The sequence below is a fragment of the Apium graveolens genome, chromosome 9 (genome assembly GCF_009905375.1).
Source record: "Apium graveolens cultivar Ventura chromosome 9, ASM990537v1, whole genome shotgun sequence".
NCBI classification, from domain to species: Eukaryota; Viridiplantae; Streptophyta; class Magnoliopsida; order Apiales; family Apiaceae; genus Apium; species Apium graveolens.
In genome coordinates this window covers 209,588,992-209,599,070 of record NC_133655.1, presented here as the reverse complement: position 1 = coordinate 209,599,070, position 10,079 = coordinate 209,588,992, and the positions used below count along the sequence as shown (strand labels likewise).

At 37.2% G+C, this 10,079-nt stretch overlaps 1 non-coding gene across 1 annotated transcript; it reads right to left on the bottom strand.

Annotated features, from left to right (window-relative positions):
- Positions 1-9,647: 9,647 nt before the first annotated feature.
- On the bottom strand, positions 9,648-9,754 carry LOC141687679 (small nucleolar RNA R71). The gene has a single exon (XR_012561167.1). It is a non-coding gene; the product is annotated as a small nucleolar RNA R71 (small nucleolar RNA).
- Between the last annotated feature and the right edge of the window lie 325 nt (positions 9,755-10,079).

The following is a 10,079-nucleotide window of genomic DNA, read 5'->3' as shown; positions in this document are numbered from 1 at the left end:
GACCCAAGACTCCTACGGAAGTCAGAAGTTTTCTGGGATTAGCCGGATACTACAGAAGGTTTGTGCAAGATTTCTCTAAGATTGCTGTTCCATTAACGAAGTTGACAAGAAAGAACGAGAAGTTTATATGGACGGAAAAGTGTGAGGAAAGCTTTTAAGAGTTAAAGAAGAGACTGGTAACCGCCCTAGTGTTGGTGTTACCTGATGAAAAAGGAGAATTTATGATATTCAGTGATGCTTCGTATAAAGGACTTGGATGTCTGTTAATGCAACACGGGAAGGTAATAGCATATGCGTCAAGGCAACTCAAGCCGCACGAGCAAAAGTATCCCACACATGATTTGGAATTGGCAGCAATTGTGTTTGCCCTTAAAGTATACGGGGAAAAGTGCGGGATTTATACGGATCATAAGAGTTTAAAGTATATTTTCACTCAAAAGGAGTTGAATATGAGACAAAGAAGATGGTTAGAGTTGATCAAAGATTATGATTGTGCGATAAACTATCATCCTGGAAAGGCAAATGTGGTAGCAGACGCTCTAAGTCGCAAAGAAAGATTGAATATGTTAACGTCATCGGAAGAATTGATCAAGGATTTCGAAAAGATGGAAATAGAAGTACAGACTTCAGAATTTGGAGATGAAGCGATATATGCGATGTCATTTCAACCCGAAATTTTGGAAAAGATTCGATGCTGTCAAGAGCAAGTGATGAATCGCGAATAGGATAAGTTATCAGGAGAAGAAATTAAAGCCCAAAAGGATGAGAAAGGAATATATCGTGTTAACTCACGTATTTGGATACCTAATGTTGTGGAACTAAAGCATGAGATTTTGCAAGAAGCGCATAACTCAAGATTTTCAATTCACCCTGGAAGTACGAAAATGTACCAGGATTTAAAAGAATGTTATTGGTGGCCAAACATGAAAAAGGAAATTACGGAATGGATAAGTAAGTGTTATACGTGTCAAAGAGTCAAAGCAGAACATCAGAGGCCAAGTGGATTGCTTCAACCACTAGATATACCAGAATGGAAATGGGAGCATATCGTGATGGATTTCGTGGTAGGATTACCTAAAACCAAGTCTAATTATGATGCGATTTGGGTGGTAATCGATCGATTGACTAAGTCAGCATATTTCTTGTCGATAAATGAAAGGTTTTTATTGGAAAAGTTGGTCAAATTGTATTTGGATGAGATCGTGATGCGTCACGGAGTTCCTGTATCTATCGTGTCTGATAGAGATCCAAGGTTTAACTCGAGATTTTGGAGACAATTCCATGACCATTTGGGAACTAAGCTGAAAATGAGAACGACATATCATCCGCAGACTAACGGACAAAGTGAAAGGATAATACAGACAATCGAGGATATGTTGCGAACTTGTGCAATAGATTTCAAAGGAAATTGGGACAATCATTTGTCGTTAATCGAGTTTTCCTACAACAACAGTTATCACGCGAGTATTGGCATGCAGCCTTATGACGCGTTGTATGGAAGAAAATGTAAATCCCCTACGTATTGGGACGAGGTTGGTGAGCGCAAATTAATTGGCCCAGAGCTAGTTCAACAAACGAAGGAAAAGGTAGAAATGATTCGGAAAAGGTTAGTTGCAGCTCAAGTTCGACAAACGAAGTATGCCAATCGAGAACGAAAAGATGTGCAATTTGAACCTGGAGATAAAGTCTTGTTAAAGATATCTCCTTGGAAAGGTTTAACCCGATTCGGAAAGAAAGGGAAGTTGAGTCCTAGGTATATTGGACCATTCGAGGTATTGCGACGTGTTGGAAAAGTGGCATATGAATTGGCGCTACCTCCGCAAATGCAACATCTACACAATGTATTCCATGTATCTCTTCTGAAGAAGTATAATGCTGATGCGAGCCATGTGATCAAATTGGAATAAGTGGAAATTCAACCGGATTTGTCTTATATAGAACAACCAGTTCGAATCTTAGACCGAAAAGAGAGGACACTTAGAAATAAAGTTGTACCTCTAGTCAGAGTATTGTGGAGAAATCCATTAGTAGAAGAATCAACTTGGGAATTAGAGAGTGAAATGCAAGAAAAGTATCCCCATCTATTTGCTTAGACTAGATTCTGGGGACAGAATCCTTTTAAGGAGGGTAGATTGTGACGACTGAGAATTCTTCGACGTAATTAAGTCAATAAAGTATGATTTATGTGAAGTGGTCTTAAAATATGTGATTAAGTGATGATTATTGTCTTTATTGTATATTAGTATCTGGGAGTGTAGATAGACGCGTTCCAGTTTAAAGAGTCAGCTTAGGAGTTAAGCTGTGTTGTCGGGCCGTCGGGTAGAAGGGAACCCGTCCTAAAAAGGGATTAAAGTAAATAAAATATGAAATATGTATCATTATATGAAATGAATGTTTAAATGAAGTATTGCATCCTAGTGACGTGTCGGTCGATAATGATAATGTGAAGCGTAATTGAAACGCTGAGCGTCGGGCCGTCAAGCAGAATGTGACCCGGTACACGTAAAAGAAGAATGGGATAATGTTAAAGAGGGAAATATTTTTTATGATCAGACATGAGTTGTGATGTGTCAGTATATGTGCTTGCTTGTCTGTATGCATGATTACATGAATTGTTAATATTTTATGGATTTAAGGGAATTATATGATTTAAATAAGGTTTATTTAACCTTCGCGCATTTTTATAAAATTATTTGAGTAAGATAAAAGCATGAGATTTGTTCTGTTATCTTCGAAATAATCCTAAAGACTTTCTAAAAATGATGGACGGATTTATTTGGTGATCATTACATTTTAAATTGATTTTTATGTGCTAAAATACTATATTAACTCAAACTTGTAAAAATCGTATAAAATAAACCGTACGCTCAAAAGTTTATTATGAGTAATGGTTGGAAAGCTAATTTCGAGATTCACATTTTAAAATTATCATTCTTATCAAATTCATCTTTTCTGAGAGAGATATTTGCAAATCGAAATCATTTCCTTTTAAGAATAAAGAGTGAATTGGTAATAAGATAACCTAATTACTATACTACCCCTTCCTTGGTAGTATATAACCTCACCCCACCCCCACTTTCTTTCTTTTTCACCCGAGCATCTCTCTTCTCTTTATTTTTCTCTTATTTTCTTTCTCCCTCTCGGGACTTCTCTCTCTCTCACTCTCGATACTCTCTCTCTTCAAACTCTCTCTTGTTCTTAAATGATTTAGAGTGATTCGGTTTTCAACCCAAATTCTGTAGGAATACCTCCTTATTCCCATATCATCTTTCTCGGTATTAATCTCTTATCTATTTGTTGGCTCTCTGCCTTCATTCATCACTTTTTCTGGCACAATATGTTCTTTTCTAGTAATTCGGTCTGTATTGCAATCTCAAACAGCTTTTCGGTACCGGCTCCGGTTACCTTCACTTCTATTTCCATTTTCTCAAAATCTCTTATAAACTCTCCCAAAGACATTATTATCTCGAGTCTCTCCTTTTTACTAAGGGCATCAGCCACCACATTGGCTTTCCCCGAATGATAAAGAATCTCCCAATCATAATTCTTTATTAGCTCTAACCGCCTCCTCTGGCGTATGTTGAGCACTTTATGCGTGAAAATGCACTAGAGCACTTATGGCTTGTGTAAATCTCGCACTTCTCTCCATACAAGTAGTGCCTCCAATATTTAGGACAAAACTATTGCCACGAGCCCAAGCTCATGGGTGGGGATATCGAATTTTATATTCCCTTAATTGTCTTGACGCATACGCGATTACCTTGTTGTGCTGTATAAGAAGCACCCTAATTCTTTATGCGAAGCGTCATTACAATTCACAAAATCTCCTTTTTCCATCCGGCAATGCCAACATAGGGGCCATCACCAATTTTTGCTTCAGTTCTTGAAAGCTGTTCTCGCATTTCTCTGTCCATTCAAACTTCTCAGTCTTACGAGTAAGCCGCGTTAAAGGGCTACTATCTTTACAAACTTGAATGCACCTCCGATAGTGACCGGCCAATCCTACCTCTGGTAGTCGCCCTAACCATAGTCATCAATTCCTCAGTGGTCCTTTATTCATTCTTATCAGGATCCTCCACGGGATTCACCCTAGCAACAATCCCTTCGAGGACAACATCCTCAACCGCTACATCCTCAATATGAACATCATCCGGTCCTGTTTTAGGACGCTCTATCAGATCCACAATCCGATCTCTAATTAGTAATAAAACATCCGCATGCTGATGCTCCTGAACCTCAGGGTTCGGTGCCCCGCTGCCCTATACGAGAACGAACTACGCTTCTATCACGATATTTATAAAGGTTCCCATAAGGGTTTTAACTGTAAGTACTACGTTAGGTAGTCCGACTAAGAACTTGGCAAGAGTTCTTATTTTCTTAGTGAACTTATTATCTTAACTTCACATCATCTCTGAGGTTTATAACGTTTAGATCTGATACCATTTCTGTAACACCCCCAAATTCGGGGTCGGGGATCCGGGTTGTCACGAGTTCCATTTCCCTTAATAACACTTAATCTTAATAAACAACCAACTACTACATACTGTGACCCCACAATATACACACACACACCACAAGTTATAGTCTCAGAGATGAATACCAAAAAAATAATACAAGTCACTTTATTCCACAATTATATGCCATTACACCTTAAAAGGGTTTCTGAATAAATTTACATTTCCTTGCCATTATTACAATTCATAAATATACTAAGTCTGGTACATCAAAAGTTGAAAGCCTAGCCTATTGGTAGATCCTACCTCGGCTATAACGGCATCAACGCCTACAGGAAACTGCGGAACGTTTCCTAACCGCTTGCGAATCAGGAGCTTGGTCCTGTTCATCTTTTCTATCTGTTGTTGTGTGATGAAGAAGAAAGCAAGGGTGAGCAACAAGCCCACCGAAATAATATGTATAATAATTAACAATATATGAGCATTCTCATAGTACTCATGAAAGTCTTGGTCAAGAAGAAATGAACCAAGTTGATATCTTAACGCGACCAAGTCGCAACATATTCACTATATATGTATATATACTTTTCAAAATCTTGGAAGTCCTCTTCCATGCATAATATACACAGAGTTCCAGTTTATAACTGTATAAAAATATCGTTGCAAGGTGATTTCATATATCTAACCTTGTCTCAACGTTTTTGTGAAAATCTTTGTCATGCATAAGATAATCATTAACCAGATATAAGTTGAAAAGATGAAGTTACAAGATACTCCAATATACTTATATCTTTTCCGGATACTACTTGAACTACCACCGTTCAAGGTATCATCAGTTCCAAAAGTTCATTACATAGATGAGACTACAAGAAAAGACTTGAATAGATTCAATCTTTGAAATATCATTATAAATAATGAAGTTACGAGATACTTCATTAAGTCCCGATATATATATACACCTATATATATACATTTCATACACTCCTTGAAAACCTCTGATATGAAAATTATAAATAGAGTTGTAATATCTAATAAATTTGGAAAGGAGAAAACCTTGGCATAAACCCGATATCTTGCTGATCAGGCAAAGATACCAATAAGTAACCTTTTCTACTAGTAGATGGATGAATCCCCCACCGGTCATCACCCTGGTCGTATTAGGACCTTGTGCTGGACCGCCACCCGGACTCTTATGCGTTGATGGACTGCCACCCAGCCACTTACACTTTGATAGACCGTACCCCGGCCTGTCGCTTATGCCGACTCAATTAGATGGGCTTACTTCCCGAACATTGGGCAAGTAATCAAACTGTTTTCTCAAAACATCAACCTCGTTGTGAATATAAAATACACCACAGAGCAGGATCCCTCAGGTTTTGAGCGAGTATTTAAATCCCTTTCGAAAGGAGGATCTTAAATATAAAAATGAGTTTTGGGATCCGCCCTAACTTTTAAAAATCATTTTGAAGACTCGAAAATATTTTTAAGAATATTTGGAGTAATGCTGATTTAATAAAATAAATCAGTCCTAATATATTAGAAAATATCTGAATATTATTATTTAAGTAATATTCCCATAAAGAATAATCTTTATAAAAATAATTGAAGTAGAAGTTTTAAAACTCATACTTGTAATGAATATTAATAACCAAAGATATACTTATACGAAAGTATGATCCTTATTTGAATAATCGAAAATAAGTTTGATTATCGAAACATTATTCTTTAATAAAATAAAGAATATTATTTAGTAAATAAGCGGAGTCATAAGTCCTCGAATGAATATTCAAATAATATTCATTAAATAGAATAAACAGAGTCGTAAGTCCTCGAATGAATATTCAAAATAATATTCATTAAATAAAATAAACGGAGTCATAAGTCCTCGAATGAATATTCAAAATAATATTCATTAAATAAAATTAACGGAGTCATAAGTCCTCGAATGAATATTCAAAATAATATTCATTAATAAAAATAAAGTTATCGAATAAACCTTATTCGATTAATAGTTTTGAAAACTATATCAATATATATATATATATAAATATATATATATAATATACTCGGGAACATCGATTCCCGGTTTTAGAAAATATCCACCTTTGGGTCCCCTATACTAAGGGTATACACAACTACTGCTTATCTCTAGCATAGGTATTATGCAACTATAAGCATTGGAATTAACAGATAGATATCAAGATTACGAAACAGACATGCATATATACCATATCACATGCTCCAATATATCGCAAGATTTGCTAATTAACCATCATGCACTTATCACAAGATAATGCATATACATATATTTACATCATAACAACAGTATAACGGGTAGAAAACTTGCCTGAGCGACTGGGGGTTATAAATGGCTTGGGACGAGTCTGGTAACCTATAAACAACATATAAGTTGGAATTAAACCAAAGTCACTTGTAAATCTATACTTTAACCAATTTAGACTCTAACGCTCGCTTTGCGCTTAATGATTCTCTTAAGTCGCTCGAATACCCTCGGCTCCACCATTTTTAATAAATTAACCATTATGATTTTTAAGGCGATTCTTTTGCGAGTACCTTACCAACTGCCTAATCCACTTTACATAATTGTTTCATACTCCAATTAGTCCTTTTAGGTCTTTAACCTAGGTTTCAAAGTAAGGTGAGGGGTAATGATTCGTTCGCGAAACGTCGTTACTGAAAACGGTCGTTTCTCCTAAACCGTACATCGAATTCACACGAACCATATATCAAAACGAAGCTCGTAACATGAACTATCTAATCATGGCAATGGTCAAAACCTAGCAGTGAGTTCACGGGTCCTAATGTTAAGAACAAAAACAGCCTAAAGTAAATCGGACATTACGACGGCTATGTTTACGCGATTACCCAAATTTAAACCACTCCAAATCATCTCACAATCAACTCACAATCAACATCCCAACCAAACTCCATCCATACTTCATCATAACAGCCCCAACAACTCAACATTATCAATTTATACTATTCTCAAACATGAATTTAAACTATACTTCATTAATCAATACTCCACGAATTACAACTCCAAAACATTACAACACCAACTATCCTCTACATTCACAACAACCAAGCCTCTCATGAACTATAACACATAACTTAAACCTAATACTCAAGTAAAGTTAGGGTTTGGAGGGGTTATACCTGATAAGTGGATTTTATATCCACTTGGAATGCTTTATTACAAGCTTAAATTGGTGTTTTGGACTCAAGTTGTTGGTATTTTGATGTGTTTTTGTGTTATTGCATTTCAGGTATTAGTTAAATGAAGAAAAGAGCTTTTAAAGGAAATATGATGAAAAGTGATCAGAATTGGAATCCAAGGCCATTGTCAAGTTGTAGAGAATCTCGATAGCTTCGCGTGGGCAGTTGAATCGCCTAATTCTGACGAGTAGAACTCAAGTTATGGTCAAAACAAGATTCATCAGAATATTTTTCCAGTCAGTAGCTGCCCGCTCAGCAGAGCTGAGCGCCCGCTCAGAGAGCTGAGCGCCCGCTCAGGAGAGCTGAGCGGCCGCTCAGGGCGCGGCTGGTCGCTGATTTCGCTGAAAAAGCCTTTTTTGAGTAGAATTTGACAATTTTAAGGGTCCAGGTCCACTAGGGGCGTATATATACTTAAAAAAAAGGGTTTTCATCATCCGGGAAGATTGGGATACCAAGGAGAAGACCTAGAAGCACAGAACAACTCCGAAAAAAAAGATCTTGTTTTTAACTTGTGATTCTTTGAATTAGTTGTAACTTTGGATGCTCGTTTTTGTTCTTGTTGAACCTAGATCTCGTTTATTCGTACTTTGATTATTATTTAGTTTATTAAGACCTTGTTTATACCATGCTTTCATTGGAACCCATGGTGACGATGAGTTCGATTATGGGCTAATCGTTGTCATGGGATTCTAGCGGATTTACTTATGGATTTCAATAGTTAATTGTTTCGATATCTTGGTGTGTGGTGATTGATTGATATCCTAGTATGGTTGTGCTTATTCGTCTTATGTGCGTAGCTAACATATAAGATAGCGTGTTAATCTCTATTAAAGCGACAGTGAATATAGAGGTTTAGAACTTGCCATGCTAGCATAGGTTCATGTATGTGTATGCATGATTCGTAGGTAACTCTAACCGTTTTACTTGCCCTATGTAATCAAGATAGATAACTTATTCTTAAACCGTTATGTTGTCAAATTCTATAGACATATAGGGTCTCAATATAATTGGTGCCTATTCAGCTTCTATCTCTTTTGTGGATGTCTGGTAGAATGGTACTCGTGCAATGAAAGTTGGCGTTTATCAGTTTCGTGTTATCTGATTAGTGTCATCACCATCACATGCTAAGGTTAAGAACAATAAGGCTATTGAATGAAGTATTTAATGAAGTTAGGATCCCATGTTTGTCATATATAGTAATTCAACTTCAATTCTCTTAGTTAATGTTATTTAGTATAATCTCTTAGTTTAATAAAAAACCCAATTTGTTATTTATCTTAGCATTGAGCGATAACCATACATTGTTGCATAGGTGCATAAATTGAACTTAACCTAAACCAGTCTCTGTGGGAACGAATCTGATTTATATCTTATACTACTTGCGAACGCGTATACTTGCGTGAATATTAGCGTGTGTTTTCGCCCTAACAAGTTTTTGGCGCCGCTGCCGGGGACTCGGTGTTAATTTTTAGTTTATGTGCTTGTCATCAGTGGTCGTTAAAGTTCACTGACTCGGATTCTTTTACTTTCACGGTTTATTTGTTTGTGTTTCAGGTACTCATTACAATGGGAGATCCAGCAGCACGAACGAAAGCCTTGATGGATTTTTCTCAACCCAAGATCAATGACATTCAATCTAGCATTGTCCGGCCAGCTATCACAGCTAATATCTTTGAGATCAAGCCTGGCATAATTCAATGGGTACAGACTTCAGTCCAGTTTGGGGGTTCTCCAACGGAAGATCTCAATACACACATTAGGGATTTCATTGAAATATGCGACACCTTCAAGTTCAACGGTGTTTCTGAAGATGCTGTGAAGCTGAGACTGTTCCCATTCTCTCTGAAGGACAAGGCTAAGAGCTGGTTACACTCTCTACCAGCTGGTTCGATTACTACTTGGGAAGATCTTGCTCAGAAGTTTCTTACTAAATTCTTCCCTATGGCGAAGACAGCTGCACTCAGGAATGCTATTACTCAATTTGCGCAGCAAACGGGAGAATCGCTAAGTGAAGCTTGGGAGCGCTACAAGGAGATGCTTAGGAAGTGTCCTCATCATGGAATTCCTGATTGGATGATCATCACTTGTTTTTACAATGGGTTGGGAGCACAGTCCAGACCCATGCTCGATGTAGCATCAGGCGGAGCATTATGGGCAAAGAGCTATAAGGAAGCTTATGATCTAATTGAACTGATGGCTGCTAATGAATATCAGTATCCAACCCAGAGATATCCACAGGGCAAGGTAGCAGGAGTTCTTGAAGTGGATACAGCTACGGCTATCACTGCTCAACTAAAGGCGTTGTCTATGAAGATCGATTCTCTGGCTAACTATGATGTTAAGCAGATAATTAGTGTTTGTGAGCTGTGTGCAGGTCCGCATGTGACA